Source organism: Melospiza melodia, chromosome 8 (genome assembly GCF_035770615.1).
Source record: "Melospiza melodia melodia isolate bMelMel2 chromosome 8, bMelMel2.pri, whole genome shotgun sequence".
Lineage (NCBI taxonomy): Eukaryota > Metazoa > Chordata > Aves > Passeriformes > Passerellidae > Melospiza > Melospiza melodia.
In genome coordinates, this window is record NC_086201.1 from 28,585,861 (window position 1) to 28,606,396 (window position 20,536).

Sequence of the window (20,536 nt, forward strand, 5' to 3'; positions counted from 1 at the left end):
TCAGTAAAAAACAAATTCAAACAGTGCTCTCTAGTTCTCTTTATAGTGACTGGATATGCAAAAGCTGGTTTTAGATTCTGTGACTCATCTCCAGCAGCAGGCTCAGCTGAAGGAACACAGGAGAGTTCTAGCCAGTGTTTTGCAGATACATCATTTTTCTGAACAAAGGTGAAGGTTGGTTTGCATAGAGCTGTGTGCAAGTGAATAAGCACAGCCACTAGCACTGCTCTGCAATTTGTTCTTTCTCTTGCTGCAGGAGACGGCACAAATGCTTTTCTTTTATTTTTTTTTTAATATATATTGGGATTATATTAACACATACCTATTTGTCCCTGACTTATTGCTCACCTTTGAGCATAGATTCAGGTCCTAAATTTAACTATTGCTTTCCCAAGGTGGTAATAGTAATCTGGTATATGTAAAAAAATGTCTCGGGTCTATTTATGAGCAAACCATACTCATAAATAAGGTGCAGAATTGTTTACTTGTTGCTTTGGGAAATGTTCCCCAATTTTCTTAATTTTATTATCAACGAGTTCTCTTGCTATGACAATGTCTATATCTATCTATCTTATATGTATAGATATACATATATGTCTTATATGTATATATACACACATATATATGAATTTAATATATTAAATCCTGAAATGTTACACTGAGAACTAATGCTGTCCACATTGAAGATTTGAGCCAGAAGGCCATTCTTCCCACAGACCTTAGACTGATAGGTAGCTTTGAATGGGTTTTTAAATATATCTTTGGAGATTTAAAAATAGTTTTACACCAGAAGGCAAATATACAGTAGCTCCTCCTGTGAAGCTTATCTTTCAGCTGGCAATAAATAGTGTATGGCTCAGGGATTTTTGATCTAGTTTGGCCTATCCATTCTGTTATACCTGAATGGATTGCTTTAATATGCTATTGAGATGAGCTCCCACTCTGGAAGGTCATTAAATGGTAATGAATTACCAGCTTTTCTTCTCCTGAGCTGGAGCCCAGCAGCTCTCTCAGACTGCAGTGCCATCACCAGGGGTCTGCAGGGAGAGGCTGGGGCAGCATTGCAGTGAGGGGCTGTGGCCTGTGAGCATGGGCAGCCAGGGAACCTTCCCGCTATCAGCCGTGCCGCGTCCTTATCGCACAATGGACTGCAACACTGAATCTTCTCCCTGTGACTTTCTAGTGCTGACTTCACTGAGAAGGGTGGCATTTAAACTCTCACATCTTCCTCTTTATTTTTTTTTTGAGATACTGTCCTTCCCACATCCTCAAAATTTTCTTTACTTTTTAACAAACACCCTGTATGAATACTATCTGGGTAAAAGGCATTTAAGAGAGAAACAGTTTTGTTGCTTTTTTCCCCTAAAATATATTACATAATAATCCGAAAGAACAACAAAATATGGTTGTTCTAAGCTGTGTATAATGGCCTCTAATTGAAAACTTCGTGTACCCCATGTCTCCCTTTCTAAGTGTAAATGGCTACTTAGTGAATAAGATGCCTGACTTGATCTGAAATGAAAATTAAAGTCAATCTTGGTGAGCCAGGGCCCTGTATTGTATATTGACTGAAGTTTTTCATTATTTGATGTAGGTAAAATAGCTTCTATTTCAGGATAAATATTTATCCTCAAAGAAAAAATTAAATTACCTATTTACTTATTCTTCAGGGCAATATGTGTTCTGAAGAAGAGACTCTGTGGTGTTCAGAAATGCCAGCTAATAGATGGCATAGAGGACTGAAGGTGAGCTACATGTGAATTTCTTTTACACAGAACTCTTCAAATGCTGGCAGTAACACAATCATTCTGATAAATAAGCCAAAGAGTAATTACTGAGCACTGGGATGGTTAGCTACCACCTGAAGGCATAATTCTACAAGATGAATGCACATGGACTTTGACAACAGATAAGATTTCTGATTTCCCACACAGCAGAAAACTCTCCCCACCTTACCACTTTACAATAACATTACTTGTTTGATTATTATCATTCATCTTCTGCATTAAACAGAAAGGTAGTTCCAGTGGAGGTAAAATACCCTCAAAATTACCCACTCTTTCTTTGTTTATAAGTAAAAGCTATTTGTCCTTCTACTCTCCTCTCATACAAAAGCTTTTCAGTCTGAGGCATAGGCCTCATCCCAGCTGAGCCATAGGGCTCACTTTCAAGTCCAAAGGAAATTTCTGTGGGTAATCTATCTTATTACAAGAGAGAAATCTAGCTGGGCTGCAGACATCTCACCAAAGCTGAAATTCATCATGTTTCTTCTATTCTGAGTTAAGCTACTGTATCTGATTTAGGAAATGAGCTGAAGAAAAAAAAAATCATGTTTGGCTCGTTCAGATACCACCTATAAATATAGTTAATTTTATACAGGTTAAGCATGGTTGTAAAGTGCCAGGAAAGTACATGATGCATAAAACAGGCCTTCCAGAAAATGATTCTACAGTAAATTGTACTTTTGCTTGTAATGAAGCCATATATAAACTACACAATGAGGCAAGTCATGCCCATACTGAACCGTTGGGTAGCGTGCCAAACCTGCGATTATTACTTCATTTTTCTTGATTCCCTTATTTCCCACATAATCCTCTTGTTTTCCACTTTAAAAATGTTATTTTCTCTACAAAGCTCATGAAGGTTATGAAAAATATTACTATCAGTATATACTGTGAATATACTGAATTTTTTATCTTGTCCTTTCAGTCTTACAGAATAACAGCAGGATCAAGCTTTCAACACCCACAGATCTTGAAACTGAGAGCACCCATCAGAGACTTGGTGTGATAAGCAGGTAGAGTCTGCATTTTCATTTCTGCTTCCTCTCTGCTGATGGTAACTTTTAAAAAACTTGGATGTGGGGTTTATTATCCAACCTAAGGAGGTGAATGCATTAGCATTCTCCAATTCCATTCTGTCTCATTGCATGAGAATGAGTGAAGGCCTAAGAAAAGGAGAGGGGAAAGGGCTGGTCACTGCAGACCCTGTGCAGCTATTCCTGGTAAACTCTGCTCATCCTTGCAGATACAAGCTTGGTTTCATAAAGCCTCATGCCTGTTTATGTAACAAAGATTAAAGGCACATTTTAGCAGACATTTTCTTCCTAAACTTGCATATTAAAAGGAAACAATGACTTTTTTTTTCCCAGGTGATAGTTTAACATGATGGGAATCATCACAAGGAGCAATCACTTTCTGAGCAGGTGCTCAGCTTCATTAGCCTGTATTAGGAAATGTAAAGACATGTTATATAAAAATGAATCTCTGGTGCCACGTTATTTCTAGTAAATGAAAAATAACTCCCCTCCTGTCAGTTAAGCTTAACCAACATTAAATTACCCCAAATTAGGTAAGAATCAGGCCCAGAGATGATATTGAATATATTGAAGAAGAGATAGTGGAGTGTTTAACCTCTCATTTATTAATTTTGTGTTTCCCCAAACTACTAGTATTGGCATCAAGTACACTGAATATATTTTAAATATAAATACCAAATTATGAACCTGAGTACACCTCATCTGTGTAAGCCATGAGTAAGAACTTGCTTTCACTGCTAGGACTGGAATTAGCAAGGTATTTAAATAAAGGAAAAATGATTATAGTATTACTAAAGAAAACTAGCAAAATATGCACACCTGGCATCTTAGAAGACCCTACATTAAGGAGTGTACAAAAGCAGTAGGTACTAAGAACCCAAGTCACTGTTGTTAGAGCAATGTGCCAGCTGAAAGCTATCATATCTATCTAACAGCACAAATCCAAAACCAAACTACCTTCTTGCTAAATTACCTTCAAAGACAATAACTCTTATAATAATTCTGATGTAAAAACCAATAGTACTGTAGTTTATACTCTTAGATTTGGTATTAGTCTCAGTGTGTTTGTAGGAATGTTCTTGATTATTGTTGATTGCTTTAATATAAATTTCTATTAAATGCAAGGACATAGCTGACACACAAAATTCACATTTATAAATAGTTTCTTATTCCCACAAACAACAAGAATCATTGGAAGAACTCTAGCCTCAAACTTCTAGCATGCAATTAATTATTTTTCTGTGGTGATTGGAAGCCTCAACACATTTTGCTATTTTTAAATCAGAAAATGTTTCCAAATTAAGGATTCCTGCTCAGAATTTGTACCTGTACTCTGTGTTTTCCAAGAAATTATTCTTAATAGGAAACAATCAAGTAAATGTACATGTGCTTCAAAATCCATGTAGTTTAGGAGCAGTGGAGATTTTCATGTGAAAAGCTGCAGCTCAAATTAATTTGAGACATTAAAATGTCTCCTATGACGTTCCCTGTCCAGAACTGCTTGGGAGAGATGGTGTAGACAGAACAACATTTCTCTTAATGAGGTTTTGACTGCATGGATACCAGGGAAGCCTCACACAAGGCTGTTTTTATCTTTTACTGTGTAACAAGGTGCAAGTCCGATTGCTGTAATTAGGGATTCAACACATTCTAATATTGGAAAGCAAATAGCAGTCTTAGTGCAAACCTTCACTCAGGGAAAAAAAGAAACAAACCACACTAAGCTATAATTCCCAGAAGTCTGAGAGAGAACATTTTAAAGCTGGCAGAGCAGAGATAAATGAAGAGAAAGGAAAATGCTTTAAAATTATGTTTCAAGCAAAACATTTCAAAGTGCTACCAATAGAAAACCAATAAAGACTTCCATTACCACATTACTTCACAGTTGTAAACCTGGGCATCTAATTTTTCTTTTAAAAAAATCAACCTCCTTTGGGGAGTCACCACCCAAGCAGTCTCAGTAGCAGCTGTCTGGGAGTTCAAGAGTTTGGGTGACAAATAAAGGAAATCCTGCAGCTGCTGACTCATTTCACACAAAGGTAATTGCAGAAGACCTGAGCAAGGTTTTGTCTTGAGCAAAATCAGGAAAAGTCACAGAAGTGCACTGAGACAGGGTCTGTTTCTCAGTGAGACAGCTGTTAGAACAAAGTTGACTATCTCTTGGGTTTTAAGCCTTTGGTATGGCTTAAAGCAAAGTATGTGTACATGTGGCCAGTCAGCAGTGAGAAGATGGTATCTGAAAATATGAGAGACCTAGTCTAAAGAACAGTCTGCAGGGGGCTGGAGGAAAGCCCTTTGATTAGTGACTTTTGGAAGAAAAATGGCCAGGCCCCATTTTTTCCTCAATTGGTGTGCGGCCTTGTGCAACAGCAAGATTTTCAAGGTCAGCAACCTTGCAGTCAGCAACACAGAAGGTACTAGTTTGGGAAATCATAAATATTGCAAAAAGCATTGCCAGAGAGCATTTATTTTTCATAAGTTCCCACAACTGATAGGGTTATCTCCTCCAAGCCTGCTTTCACAGTTAAGCACAATGACATTCAGGAATAGTAGAGGAAAAGCAGCATACTTCACACAAGATGCACCCTTAGATTCTTCTAACTACCCTCACAGTAAAACTTCATACACATCACCCAAGAAATAATTCTGTTTTCTTAGAGAAATAATGGATTCAAAAGAACTAGTTCAGCTAGGGTACTAATTGGGTGTTTTGGAATCTTTGAAATGATAATATAAAGCCATCAGAAAATACAGGCGTCCTTTGAAAAATAAGTAGGATCACAATACTAATGGTATGGGGGCTTTAAAGGGGCAAAAAAAAAAAAAAAAAAAAAAAAAGCTAGATTCTGTAGATGTAATTTTTGCATGCATTATCCCTCTATCTGAGGAAGATATTTTCCTAAGATAGAGGGTCTCTGGATAATTTTGCAAAACCAAAATGAAGTTAAGATTTTTTCCACAGCAGTTTAGGAGTGCTTGGAGCTACTACATCCATTAGCACACAAAAGCTGAAAAAAATAAAAGCAGGTGGTATAGTAAAATACTTTGTGGATCAGATAGCTGTTAACATAGCATAAGTGCCCTTGATGTTGCTTTCCAAATCCAGTCCTCTGCACATGGTCCTGAATGTTGCAAAACACAGAATCCCAGAATTACCTGGGTTGGAAGGGACCTTAAAGGGCATCTAATTCCATCTAATTCTAGCTCCTGCCATGGGCAGGGATGCCACCCTCTAGACTCAGGCTCCCATCCAACCTGGCCTTGAACAAATCTCTTTGTATATTAACAGGTTCCTCCCTCTGCAACGTGTGGGGAAAGCAAAGTACAAATCTCACTTTTATGGATCTTAGGTGTCACAATATTGAGGGCAACATCTCAAAAATCTCACTGAGACAGATGTCAGTTCCTGATTTCCCCAAGGTGAAGACACACTGCACCTAGGGTATTTATTGAGACTTTTTGCCTCAGGGTAGGATTTAGTACAATCATTTTAAGATGAAAGCAACCGCACAAAGGTAAATTTCCTCACAGATTTACAACTAGCTTGATGAAGGGAATTATTGATTACTGATGAAATGCTAATACCATGCTAAATGTAATTTATTCAAGAGGTAGCTGTGCTGTTAATGAACAGCAACATTTCTATGCCTGAAATTTACTGAATGAGGTAAAAGTAAATCTTATGCTCAAGGTGGTTTTACAAGGTATTTGAGGGTATTGCTTTTAGTCAAACAGTGGATGAAAATTCAGGGCTGCCATTTTTAACACTGTATTGCTCCAAATTCTTTATTTGGCTGGAATACAAGGAGAAGTAGTATGGCAAACAGACTGTTTGATCAGCCTAGCGTGGGGCCATGCACAGAGCCTGGGGCAGGGGTTGGGGCGCACTCCTTGAGAGCCCTGGGATGGGACTGGGAGCCCAAATCCTGGGATGTGGGCCATGAGAGGGGATTAAGGCAGCCTTGAAAGGGAGAGAAGAGCAGCTGACTTGCTGACAATGTGGTTTTTAGGAGAAATGTGCAGGTTTTGTGAGAACCACAAAACAGACAAAGGGAGCTCAGAAAGGTCGAGGAACTTGAGGCAGCAAAGTCAACCCTTCTCTGTGGTACTAAAACTTTACATGGAAATTTTTGCAGATGACTTTTACCTCTCTGAAAATAGAAGCTGATAATGAAACTGTGGACTTGAATTTAATGATCCCAGTGTGAAAGGGCACCTATAAAATGATTTCTCCTTTTGTTGGCTGCTTCTAACCAACAGTTTAGAAAAACATAAACACTTGACAGCAACAAAAGGCTTTTTTTCCCCCTGACCTGAATGCAGTAATTGCTACATTTATTTTATGATTTTCTTTTTGGAAAAGAATAAAATAAAACTGATGATGAGCAGAGCAGAGGGCATTTGGAGCCAAACAAGAAAAGTGACAGATGGTCACTGAATGACCACACAAAGTCATAACATCAGAGATCCTGGAAAGGACTCTGGTCCAGACAATGAGTAACATGGCATAGTTTCCCAAACTGAAATAGGTACTTTTGAAGCATAACTCTAAAATCACCCTGAAGTATTTTTAAAAGTCCTCAATATTGTGCCTGTGGGGGGAAGCTATTTTTTGTGTGTTGGCGGAGATTTCAGGAGTGAATTTTGGCAAGCTCAGCTGAGTTCCCTCACTGCACAGTATATAATAATGTTCATTATGATTATATCAAGTACTATCCATTTTGTGCAGAATTAAATTTGATCTAATTCTGAAATTAATTCAAACTCCTAATACCCAGGTGCATCCTGAAATCAGATTTTTCTTGGTAATTAGTCCATGAGTCCTTGATGGTTAATTTCATAAATTTTGTACAAAACTCTCATTGCATTTTACATTACTGCTTTTTGTATGGAAAATATTTAACAGAGCAACAAATGGATCCTCTATTCTACCTTTTTTGTTAGAGGCCAAGAAACCACAACAATGGACCACAAAGATTCCCCAAGCTCCCTCACTGCTTTGCTCCTGAAGAAGCAGAATACTTTTCCAATCTCCAGGGCTGAAGCTCTGGAGAGTCTTGAGTGTTAAAAGTTTCTAATCTTTTATTCTGCTTCACTTATCTGGCAATACATATTCATGAGAAAGGTCATTATAGCAGCACCCAGTAGTGTGGCTCCAGTTTAGAGCAGCGGCGCTCGGCGCTCAACAGCCAAACCCACAGAAGCTCAGCAGGCAGGAGAAAGCAATAGTCTGAAACCTAATGAAACCAAAAAAGTTTTCACCTACATTATTGGGCTACCAGGGGAAAAAGAGCTTTTGAACTTATTTGTGTCTGTCTTCCTAGAGATTTTTAAAAGGCATTTTGCCTAGAGAGTGCTCTGGCAGGTGCTGCATACCTGCATTCCTCAACTGCCAGAGGAGTGCTGCACAGGGCAAGTAGAGACAGTGGGACAAATCTCATGGATCCAAAGAGCCTGGTCACCAAATATCAGAGAAGAGTGGGCTGAAGAAGAGTGCAAGGATCAGGTTTGTTCTCCTGCAGCTGTGGTCTGTGACCACTCCAGATGTTACTAACAAACTTGATGATACCAAAAAAAATTTGGCTTAAGAAAAACTAGCGGTCAAATGAGCTTTGAGTAACAATTAGGCACAGAGCTGAGAGTTTAGAGGAAGCTCCTGGAGACCCCCTCAGGCCACCTGAGCTTGAAGGAACTCTGCAGGTACTGGGGTTACCCCAATCCTGTCTGCTGACCCCAAATGCAACATTACAGCATCCCTCCTGTAAATGACACTTCTGAAATACCCAAAAAACCCAGCTACCTTTCAGTTCCCTGCCTCACATCCCTATATTTGTACTCAGTGCATATAAAACAATTTTTCAAGTGATTTATAGCTTCATGATAGTAAAACCATATGCAGATTACTTAAAGACTAATATATGCTACATAAAATGTTTCTAGCATTCAAACAGGCATACTTTAAAATATTTCAATTAAGCATTTGATTCAAATTACTTTATCCTTACTTATATCAATATTAATCTATATAACTGTAGGTGTGTTTGGATGAGAGGGTGGCAGTAAAAGCATGACCAGTGTATTTCAATACCACAAACTGAGTATTAATTTCTTATCAATTCTTTTGCCAAAGCATTAGTTTGACTCATTAGATTCAAGTGTCCATGAATGTTTGAGAGTCAAAGAACAACATGGTGAGACAAAGGAGAGCATTCCTATCCCCCAGCACAGAGAAGGCCATTTCCTCCCATTCTCACATATTGGTGCCTCAACAGAAGGAACATCTAATGCTGCAATACATTTTCCTGCAGGTAACTACAGAAGCAAGTGAAAAGGGGGAAAAAAAGTCAGTGAGTCCCTTGTATGCAGTCTGGGGCTACTAGTGTGTGAGTGGAGATCTCATTCCCACTGCCTTTCCAGGACTTGGCAGCTTCTGGAGGAATCCTGCCCCACGTTGGTATCTAGCTCTCATTTTGGAATGGAGGATCAAGTCTGGGTCCTGATTGTTTTCTCCTCTCTTTCTTGTCAGCTTTTATCTTCTCTGCTCTGTGGGATTGGCTGCCTCTGTACTGCAGTCAGGGTCGCCCACATTTATCTCAGCGATTTCAAGGTAAGATTTTATCGTATCCCTGTCACTGCTGTGGTCCTGGAGACAGTTTCTGTACCTTCCCTAACTTCTTCCTGTGACACTGATCTGGAAGATTGTTTCTTCTCCTTTGGACATCTCCTTCCCTGCTCTTGACTGTGCCAAGTGACTGAGTCTGACACGGCTGCCCTTGGCCTTGAACCCATCCCAGGCACTGACCCGCTCACTGCAGGCTTAGCTGAACTGCATCTGGGCCATCCCTACCAGCCTTAATTTTAGGTGGTTTTGAAGGAAGAAGTGATTTTCCACAGCTCAGATAGCTTTCATCAGAATATTCTTAATATTAAACAATGATGCCATTCAACGAGTTAAAGCCACCACTCTCTAGAGACTATTCAAAATTCAGTAACCTTGGCAACAAAATAAAAAGCAATTCTGATTTAGTTGTTTAAAATGGGGAACATACACCCTTACATATGTGAACATATTGTTAACAGATTGGTTTATGTTCCTATTTTCCTAATTGTATGCCTTTCTTAAACATTCCAGTATTAGAAAATACCACATTTTATTCATCTAAAATTTGTCCTACATTACAAAACATCACCTGATCAGGGAAAAAACCAAACACATCCCTCTGGAACAGAGTCAGAAAATGGTGCAGGTGCCTACAGACACTATTTTCAACTGACTACAAACAGAAAATAACAGTATGCACTCAGGTGAGTTTTCAAGGCAAACTGAGTAGTCACTCATTTTTCTTTTCACATCTTATATAATATTTTCATACCTATCCCCTGCAGAGGTATGCATTTCAGGGTAGGAATCAAAAGAGGAGCATTCCCTTCAAAGCTGAAGCCTCATGTAGCTCCAGAAGAGCTATCTGTGTGAGCTGTGTGCTAAGAGACAAGCTGGTGAGTCTGGACAGTGCTGCTAAACATGGAAATATCTGGGACAAATGGGAAAAGGTTGGGTGGCTCTGTGCCCCAGCACCACCCAGGTCCCTGGTCCTCTGCACCTCCACAGGGCTTCTCAATTGAAATTGGCTGCCTGAGATTTTCCTTTTGCAAATTGTACCAAAGTGTTACCCTCACTCACTTAGGAGGCTTGAGGCAAAAAGCTCAGGCCATCTAACAGCAAACTGCTAAAAGTGCTGCATGTTTTCTTTTTTTAAAGTTTGTGAAATAATTTGTTTCCCCAAGCTAGTGATAATATGGATTTGGAGCACAGCTCTCCCAGATTTATTTAATAAAGGGTTACCATTTTTCTTCTAGCAGAAACAATCAGAGAAAAGAAAGCTATTCTCCTCCACACAATGGAAAGCAGGATTATAGAATAAATGCAAGGGAGATAAGAAAGGTGAATCAATTTAAATGACCTTTACTCAAGCTTCATTGAAACAAATGAATAAGAGGATTTATCTACCAGAAAATAAAGCGGAAATAAGAAAATAATGGCTAAACAGCAAACTAAAGGGAAAATTCTAATTATATTGAAAGAGATTTGCCAGGGTTTCTTAGTTTAAAATTAAAAACAGCTTAGAGTATGTTAAAACATGTATAGATTATAGCTGAGCAAACATAATAAACCCACTTGGACAGCTAAGCTAGGAGCAGGATAGAATGCAGTGCTTGCAGCTGAGAAAGGGCTTTGCCTATTTGCACCATTAACTTTGTAAAATTTAGTCCTCCTACCTTATGGATCAACTGTTTTAGAGATTAATTGGCTTGCTAATACCATAAAATCCTATTTTTTATTTCTCACATAGGACAGGAGCCTAAATAGTCCATTGCAAAGCTAGGCAAAAAAGCACATAGATGTTATTTTAATCGTGCCACAAGCAGCAGCTGTGGGGCTGAAGGTCCCAAGCGCTGGCCAAGCCCTGTCCTGGGTCCTCAGCCAGACATGGGCCTGGCTGTGCCAAGCAGAGGCATCCCTAGGATAGTGCCAAGTGTGCAGATCCTTCTCTCCAGAGCTGGGGGGTGCCAGCCAGCACCCACACCCCAGCAGCTCCCACCCAGAGCCTTTGCTGCCCACAGCCAGCTCAACAGGGCTGCTGAGCACACTGAACAGCCTCTGCCTTCCAGTGCCTCCAGAACCCTATGTAGGTTGTTTGCTCCCCATCAGTATTTTTCTCATATTTGTAAAAACAGCAACTGAAATAAGCAAACTGCATATGCAGTTCTTCTGGGAAAGAAAAAAAACCCCTTTTTTCGTTTGCTTAGCTTAAACCTTAAATCTTTGCCTCCTTTTGATATGACAATCAACCAACTAAGACCATTAATTACATGGTGATAAATTTCTTTCAGTGCACAGATACCAGGGTAATAGGTTTAAGCAAAGTCATGGAATTTGGCAGCTTTCCTTTCCTAGCAAGATTATGTCAGTGCTCCTAAATCCATTGATCCAGTGAGACAGTAATTAGTTAATTTAATGAGAATCAAAGGATTTTAGCCTGCAGAATTTACAGTACTAACAAGACAGGTTCTTTTTGGAAGCTATTTCCAATAAAAACACTTCAATCAGCCAGCAAGAATATTGTCTCTTGATTAAAAACATGGAGCATCGTTTATCACTATCACCAGAGGGTTAGGCTAATGCTGGAAAGTATCCTGTGCTTACACTGGTTTTGGCTACTGCTAGAGTGCCTGTTTTGTTTTAAGAACATTACTGTGAATCACCTTTGTGAGCATCTTCTTAGGGTGCAGCCATGTGCATGGATGGTTCTGCTTGTTCTCGTTAATTATTTTCCCCACTTTGAGGAGATTTCTGCTGGTGCCTGATTGCTGTGGCTGCCAGGGGCAATACAGTGGGCAGGGAAAACAAGGCTCAACTGCAAAAGGCAGATTTGCTTGGCAGCAAGAAATGCTGGTTTCAGCTGAGGGGCTCCACACAAGCCTAGTGTGCAGGAAAGCTGTGTTGAGCTCGCACAGTCCTGGAGACTGCCGTTGCCATATCTCTGAAGAATGATTAATTGCTCTGAAGACACATCCTAAACCTGGCATTTAATTTCACTCTACAGAGACCTAGCACTTCTGCTGTTAGCACAAAGCAAAGAAACCAAAACCATTTTGCAAAAGAGCAAACCAAATAAAGCCAACCACGAGCCAACTAAAGGAAAAATGCAGCCCGTGAGCCTCTGTTCACACACACTTAGCCTGTCCTAAGCAGGCCCAGGTATAGAAGCATCTGAGGCAGACAGACAGCTGGACATCCCCCCATTCCCCTCCCAGATTTTGGCTGTGCAAGGGACCTCTGGAAAGAAAATATATTCTGTGGAGAAGTGTCTCCTGCCACTGCAAGAAGTCAGGCCTAAGGCAGTGTCCACAAAATGTGAATTATTGGCAATGCATACCTTTGCTTTTGTAGACCATGCTTGCAGCACGAGAGCTGTGAACCAAGGTGGGAATATTGCTCATCTCTGGGATTGGCTCTAATTATGGCTTTCACCACAAACTTCATGGCTCCTTTCATGGGTGATTTTGCTTATTCTCCAGCATCCATATTGTAAATAGCCTGAACACTTCAGATGGCTCTAAGGGAAAAAGAAGAGGAGAAATACTTTGTGGCAAAAACTTTCCTTACAATATAAATATTTAGAGGGGTATGAGTTCCTGAGGTGTTTATTTAAAAGCAACTTCAATTTACAGGCAGCTCCAGAATCACTGCATAATATCCCCTTCATGGAATGAATCAGTTTACACATAAATATAACAACTTTTTCTCTTGTATTTCTCTTTGCTTACACAAAACAGACATTTGAGTATAAAAATATTGTGATTAAATTGGGGAATTAGTTGGCTGAGTACTTAAACAATTCCCCTACCAGAAAAATAAAAACTATTTAACTAAAAGAGTCAATGTCTTCTCTGAGGATGCTTTAAGAGATTATTTAAATCTTATAAATATTTAAAGACCTGCATAGAAGTTAATGGATTTTTAAAGAAAAACAAAACAGCAATGAACAACAACATCTTATCTTCTACTAAACCAATTAAAGAGTAAATCCTATGTTGTGACTCTATTCTGAAAATTACCTTGGTTGAACTAGATTGTATCTCTATTGAGATGCAGTCAGGATTTTGCTGAAAACAACACAGATGTTTTTCAGCTTAAGCAGGTAAGGCTCCTGCCACAGGAGCATCACATGGCCTTCAAGAACCAAAGTGAGGATGCAGGTTTCCCATCCTTCCCTCTCTTTGCTGTAAATAGCTGGCCCTAGCCAGTGTCTGATTCCCATACTCATTTTACACGCCTGAAGACCAGAGTTTGTTTAAAAGAGTAGCCATCATATTTCTCAGGAGATTAAAAAAGAAACTAAATCTGAATAACTTTGTAAGTAAAACTACCAATGCAATCACTTGTTTGTCCCTGATGGTAGGGTCTGAGTATGTTGAACACGTAGAAGTTTGTTTTTACACAGATCCTTGGGCATTTGAAAGTGAGCACATATTCAAGTCTGTGGAGCGGTGATTGGTTAGATGGGGCCTCCCATGGTGTATCTTGGTCACTTGTGGGGAAATCTCCCCAATTTCTACAAAATCTCAGCTCTGACAGAAGGAAAATAAATCCAAACACCTCCAACTTTTATCATTCAAAACCAACGATTTCATTATCACTCTCTGTGCTGAACAAACATTTTCTACCTGGTCATTAAGCTTGATCATGAAGACAAAAACATCATTTGCACATATTTTTAGGACAAAATAGTGGTCTGTTTTAATTTACTTCACCACAAAGCTGGTGTGCACCCTAAGTGAGAGGAGAGCAAAGCCTTGTTACCATTATCCTTGAATCTACAGAAAGTTTAAAGTGATGTGAATAATGGGGGTGGGAGGGAGGTTTGGTTTTTCTTCCAATGCTCTGCTTTTTTCTCACTGAACACATTGACAAATGTTAAGATGAGCCCTCAGCTGAAGGAGATCCTGCAGAAATACAGCCCCCTAGCAACACTGTTACTATGCACAGGGAGTACATAAAACCTTATTCCCCTAAAAGACCGTGTTTGAGGAGGGAATAAAATTTTATTTTCTTTTAAAATAAAGATAAGGTGCTGGCAAATGTTTCACGTACCTCTAAATATACTGTAAGCACAATCTGAATAGAGGCATAGAGGCAGGATTCATAATATAAACTCAGAATGATGACCGTGGCACGGAAGCAGATAACAGAGGAACCAGAGATACAGATCTTTTCTGTGAAAGGCATGTTTCCACCACTATGAATTGGGAGAAACAGAGCATTTGATTTTGAGTCCAGAGAAACAGAAGAAAAGAGGACAATAGCATCCACAAAGGGGAGCTGCTGTAATAAGGGAGGGCACGTGGATGGGGAAGGCTTTTGGCAGCCAGGAGAGGCCTGGGTCTGCACAGAGAGGTGTGCCACAAAAGGCACTCCTGCAAGAAAGCAAAGTGAATAGGAGAGGAAAATGAATCTTTTCACTGGCCAGATGAAGGATGTGCTCAGAACAATGTGCCTCCAGGAATAAATCCTCTTTCTCCTCTCTCAGCAGCTTACTCAGGAACCAGAGCCCACAGAGCACTAATGATTGCAGTGAGTTAATGAGTATGTGCCTATGAAGCATCCAGCAATTTTTTTAAACTATGATTAATCCTCCAAACTCTTACTAAGGAAGAATCCTATCACTGTGTATCTCTAAGCAAATTATTTGACTGTGTTGCTTTTAGTGATCACATATTTTCTTTTTATTGACCAAAGCTTTTGTGAGTTGGGGTCCAGTACAGGTCTCAGCATGCTTGTGAGAACAGCTCCACTGAGATGCACAGGGTTGTATCCTTGTACATTTGGTCACCAGAAACAAGGGGGGGGTCTATCTCCTCCAACAGCACAAATGCACATAAAAAGCAGGCTGAGCTGCTGAGAATTTAACAAAGGGTCCTCCACGCTGACATCCTGGGAAACAGGACCCGAGCTCTGCTGGCCTCCATCGCTGTGACACTGGCCAGCTGTAGTGCACAGTGTTATTTTGATATTCAGAAATGGCTGTTTTGCACCCATATTTCCCATGGAAGCAGAGGTATGAGTCCCTAAAAGCTGCACTGCAGAGCCCCAGCAGGGCTGCCATCACCACCTGACAGGGACACGTGCCCAACAGGCTCAGCAGCTTCAGCCACATCCTGGCAGAAGGAATATGAACAAGCCTTAGGAAAAATGTGGGATTTTTTTCCTCTCTAAACACCACCTTTTCCAGCAGCAGGCTTTGTAGCTTGTTTTACTTTTCCAGCTGAGCAGACCCAGTGCAGAGGCAGCCTAAGGTAGTGCTTTTCATTTCGTACACCCACATTCACAAGTCTCTCTCATTGTTCCTGCTTTCGACAGAGGTTACCAATTATGCTGCTTGTCGTACATGGCAACTGTTTACAAGAAAATTACCTTGTTTATATATTTTTCCTACAGTTAACAAATTATCTTAAATGTCAAGTTGCTTGATACAGAAATAAGCAAGCCTACTGTATGCTTTAAAGCACTACAATTGTTGGTAAATTGCACTCAGCACAGAATTATAGACATCATTTGGAAGGAAAATACTTTCCCAAAGGATTCATCTGACATCATAAACTATGAAAATGAAGGCTTAGCCATTTATAAATGTCAGCAGAACAAAACCAGCCCATCTTTTGAGCACAATTAGTCACGTGCAGTTAACTGTTTAACACTTGCACTGTATTGCTATTGATCTCTGATTGCTTTCATGAAATCAATTCCATAGCTGTTCATTTATCATTAATTGTGCTGAGCTTCAGAGAGGATTGAGAGCACAAAGGAAGTTGGCTCACAGACTGGACTGAGCAGTTTTTGACATAATGAGTAAGAGTGAGCCACCTCTCTCATTCTGCATGTATGAAACACCCATAACAGCCATGCTTGTCCTCACCACTGTCTTCTGTGTCACTGTGGCAGTGGTTTTTATCAGTTAGGCCCATTAGGCACTGAAAAAATCACCATTTTCTCTTTTCATACAGAGGAGTTGCCAGCCAGGGGCTGTGGCTGGCTTGCAGGGGCAGTTCAGGGCAGCAATGAGCCAGCACGCTCTCCTCTGCTCAGCCTCTGCTGCATGGTCGCAGCATCAGCACAGCAAGTCCCTCTCTCAGCTCCACAGGCAGGTTGGTGAATCCCAACAGCTTCAGATGACACTCACTACCCCAGGAAGTTGGGGATGGTATAGTTGTTGCACTGATCACTGCCTTTTCTCCTCAAGGCTGATTCCCTATTGGGAAGGTGTGACTGATCTAGAAACCTGCCCATACTATGTGGCTGTATGTACAGTTGCCACTTCCCCTCACTCTGCTAATAGTCTTCCATAAAAAAAAAATCCATCTCTGGTGAACAAAACCACCTCGTTTCAATGCCCTTGTTTTCCTCCTGGAGTCCCCTTTGTATAATCAGAGAAGAGACAGTCTCCTGCTTCCATGCCTGGCACTTTGCTTTCTGACACTGCACTGCTCTATTACAGCGGATGGAGAATATGGCCTCTTCCCTAAAGTAACAACTTCCTGGTACTTGGTATTCTCATATAAATCCTTGTTTTTTCCAGAGTTACAATGGCAAATCATAAATATTTGCTCTGGTCTTAATAAAGAGTCTAATATTTCAGAAGATCCCCTGCTCTTGCCTGTATTCACCCCATTTCAATGGAGTAGTAAATGGGACAGATGATTCACACAAAATCACACTGGCAAACCATAACCCATCCCTGTATCACACTTTAGTGGTGTCTTTCTGTGCCTTTCCAGCAGAAGATCATCAGTCACTGCAGAAGGAGTTTTACTACTCATTATGATGGTAATGTAGTATGATTTGCACTTGCTTCATACATATTACATATTTCAGATGGATAATAAGGGGAACAGTGTAAATACCCAAAGAAAAGGCATAATAGGCTATAATATCAAGACAAGGATTCCAGAAAGAGAAAGAAAAATATAGTTGTTGAGAAATATTTTTTTCAAATCTGAACCAAACAGTCTTAACAAAACTGACTGCAGAAAGAGGAATTAAAACAGCCTCAAGAAGCATGTCATTTCCAAGAATTTCCTTTCAACTAAGTTGTGATTTAAAAGATGAGCATCCTATGCAGACTGGCATTAGAAATGAGATTAAATTGGAAGGAGAGAAAATGTTCAAAATGAGGGAAAGGTGCAAGAGGTGCATGCATTAAAAACAGTCCACTGTCACTCAAGAGACAGTGACAGGACTATGAGAGGTAAATAGAAGGATTTTTTTCCCCAGCGACAAAACCACTTCAAGAATGTTTCACTGTCTCTTCTTATTTAAATTAATGTGTATTTGATCATTACAGCCTATGAAAAATGACAGTAACAATGTTCTTCAGATACAAGGACAGTCAGTGTTTATGAAGGAAGACTGGGCTACAGCATCCCAAAGTCCACAAATAGCTGATGACAATTGGATAGTCCCAGTCAAGCCCCTGCTCTCCATGTGTGCCTTTTCTACAAAGTGAAGATTCTTTTCTCTGAGTGTTTTATATGGGATACCAGCTCATAGATCACATTTCATTATCTTTTATGGTAATGCTTGGGCCATCTATCATATTCTCTAATAAATCTTAGCTTTGGCAGCCCAGCAGAGTATCATAATGTTACCTTTCAAAACACTGCTTTCAGCAGCAGATACACAGGGCTGCATCTTCCATGTGGGTTTTTTTGCAGTTTATCAAAATGAAACATGACATCCACTGTAAATGATATTCCCATTTAGTGCTTAATGATACATCTGCTTCCTCTCATCCACAAATTCTGATGGTTTGCTAAACAGATATTTTGTTTAGTGACAACCTGTATGCCAAACTGAGGGTTCGTTATCTTCAGCCTATCAGCAATGGGAGCTGATGCAATTATGACTTGGGACTATGAGCTAAAAACCTCAGATATTACAACAAAAAAAGCACTTGCAAATACTGGATTTAACACCATGCTGGCTTCCAAAAAAAAAAAAAAAAAGATTAGCTTTAAAATTTGAGGTGCCATCAAGCACTGCTACTGTTTTTCAGTCTAAGGGTAAAAACCAAAATGGTGCTCTGCCAACAGTAACTTGACTGAGAAGCAGCCATTATTGGTATGGAAAATGAAAGAGGGAAAACATAATTGTGGTGGTGTTTGAGGGTCTCCAGGATGAGGAAGAGGTGAAAATCTTGACTCTATGTTTCAGTAGGCTGATTTATTATTTTATTATATATAGTATAGTAAAAGAAAATGATATATTGGAACTATACTAAAGAAAGAGAAAGAAAACATCAGAAAGCTAAAAAGGAATGAATAATAAAAACCCATGACTCCTCACAGCCTCAACACAGCTGGACCGTGATTGTTTCTACTTGATGACCAATCTACATGGAACCAATCAAAGACACACCTGTTGGTAAACAACCTCTAAATCTCATTCCAAGCAATCAGATAATTGTTTATATTTAATTTCTGAGGCCTCTCAGCTTCTCAGGAGAAAAATCCTAGCAAAAGGATTTTCATAAAATATGCCAGTGACACATAACAATATCTTTCCATTAGCTTCTGTGTACTTGAATAGCCATATGGACACATCCAGAATTTCATGGGATTTGGGGGCAATAGAGCATAGAAAAACCTGTTGCTGCAGATCCAACCTGTGCCCTGTTCCACAGCCTCTGGGCTGGTATCACTCCCTGCTGTCCAGTGGGCAGCAGGGCTCAGCATCCAACATTTAGGCAATCAGTTTCCTAAGATTTTTGACAGGCAGAACATGCAACTTACAGTAGACCTACAGCAAGGTATAATTTTTGCAAGTTAAGCTAAAAAGGGCTAAGTACAGTTTATTAATTTCCATCTAAATTAACTTTATATTTCTTTGTTTTTCTCTTAGGCTCTAGAATTTTTCAAAGAAATTTTCTGAACTTTGATAGAATCAGTGGATGCCTCAGAGGCATAAATTAGCTCTTACCTCCACTGAGACAATAACCTGAGGGAGTTAAATATCCATGGTTTGGTTGCCAGGCATACTCAGTAAAAAACCCCACGTTTATTTTGTGATTGGTATCCTGACTGTACATTCATAAAAAAGAAGACCTCCATTTCATCACTAGCTTTCGGTCAGGCTGGTGTGTGGGAAGTGGGCATGGCTTTCTTTCTCCATTCTCTCTGACTCTGGAGGTCACCCCAGGGAGCAGATGGCTCTCTGGCCATCACTCACACACCTCTCTGACAATGCCTTAAGCTGTTACAGGCTGACTGTGATCCCAAACATCCCAGGCCTTGTCAAAATAAAGTTGACTTCTGGATGACACTCCAAATGTTAAGATATCTGAGGTGCTACTGGAGGAGAAGGCAGAAAGTTTATTTAATGTGAGCCTTTCACCTGAATTTCCAACCCTTGCCATGCTGACATCCGGTTAAAGGAAGGAGACAAATCATTATTTTTTTATCTTACCTGTCACTCAGTACATTTCCTCCTTAGAAAGCTGATAGCTCCAGAGTCATGCCCTTAGAACCATGTTTTGGCTCCTGTTCCAATGAAGAAAGTACAAATCCATTACTTTGAAATACTCTTTGATATTTAAAGAGAAATTCATGTTTTTTAAAATATAACATCTTCTAAGTGAAAACTCTATAGCTGCTTGAAAAGACTGTCACTGTTGAGATGGCCAAAATGCACAGGGTGTCACCAGACAACTTCAGAAAGCTTCAACCCACACAGAGTAACACCTTACCTCTTCAGAAGGCTTCAAGCATCTACCCTTCTTGCTCTTTAGCCCAGCCTTTCATCCCCTCATGTTGATGCCCTGCACCTGTGTGCCCTCTGTTCCCTGTGGTGGTGGGTCAGTGCCCCTGGGCACTCCATGGCTCGTTGCTGTCAGTGCTGCTCACAGCTGTGCCCATTGGGGATGAGGCTGGGCCAGCCCCACTCCCAACCACCACAAACTGTGTGTGCCTACAGAAGACCCTATCTACACCCTTACCCAAAGTCTCCAGCTCTGCTATGTTCTCTTTCTGCCAGCATGATCTCTCCCTTCTGACACCCCAGAGTGGCTGGGAATGAGGCAGTTGTGATGAGTGCAGCCACTTCTACACATCCCATCCTAGACTGGGGACTGAAAGCTGCATCCTCTCTCCTGTCCCACCCAG

The 20,536-nt window shown here is 40.2% G+C and overlaps 1 long non-coding RNA gene across 1 annotated transcript in view; it reads right to left on the reverse strand.

Moving 5' to 3' along the window:
• Positions 1 to 20,229, reverse strand: part of LOC134421011 (uncharacterized) — a 35,625-nt gene extending 15,396 nt beyond the window's left edge. Inside the window, exons 1-3 of the long non-coding RNA XR_010028490.1 lie at positions 20,122 to 20,229; positions 19,842 to 19,915; positions 12,757 to 12,936 (exon numbers count right to left, since the gene is read on the reverse strand). This is a non-coding gene — a long non-coding RNA (uncharacterized LOC134421011). The remainder of the gene's footprint in view (positions 1 to 12,756; positions 12,937 to 19,841; positions 19,916 to 20,121) is intronic.
• Positions 20,230 to 20,536: the final 307 nt, after the last annotated feature.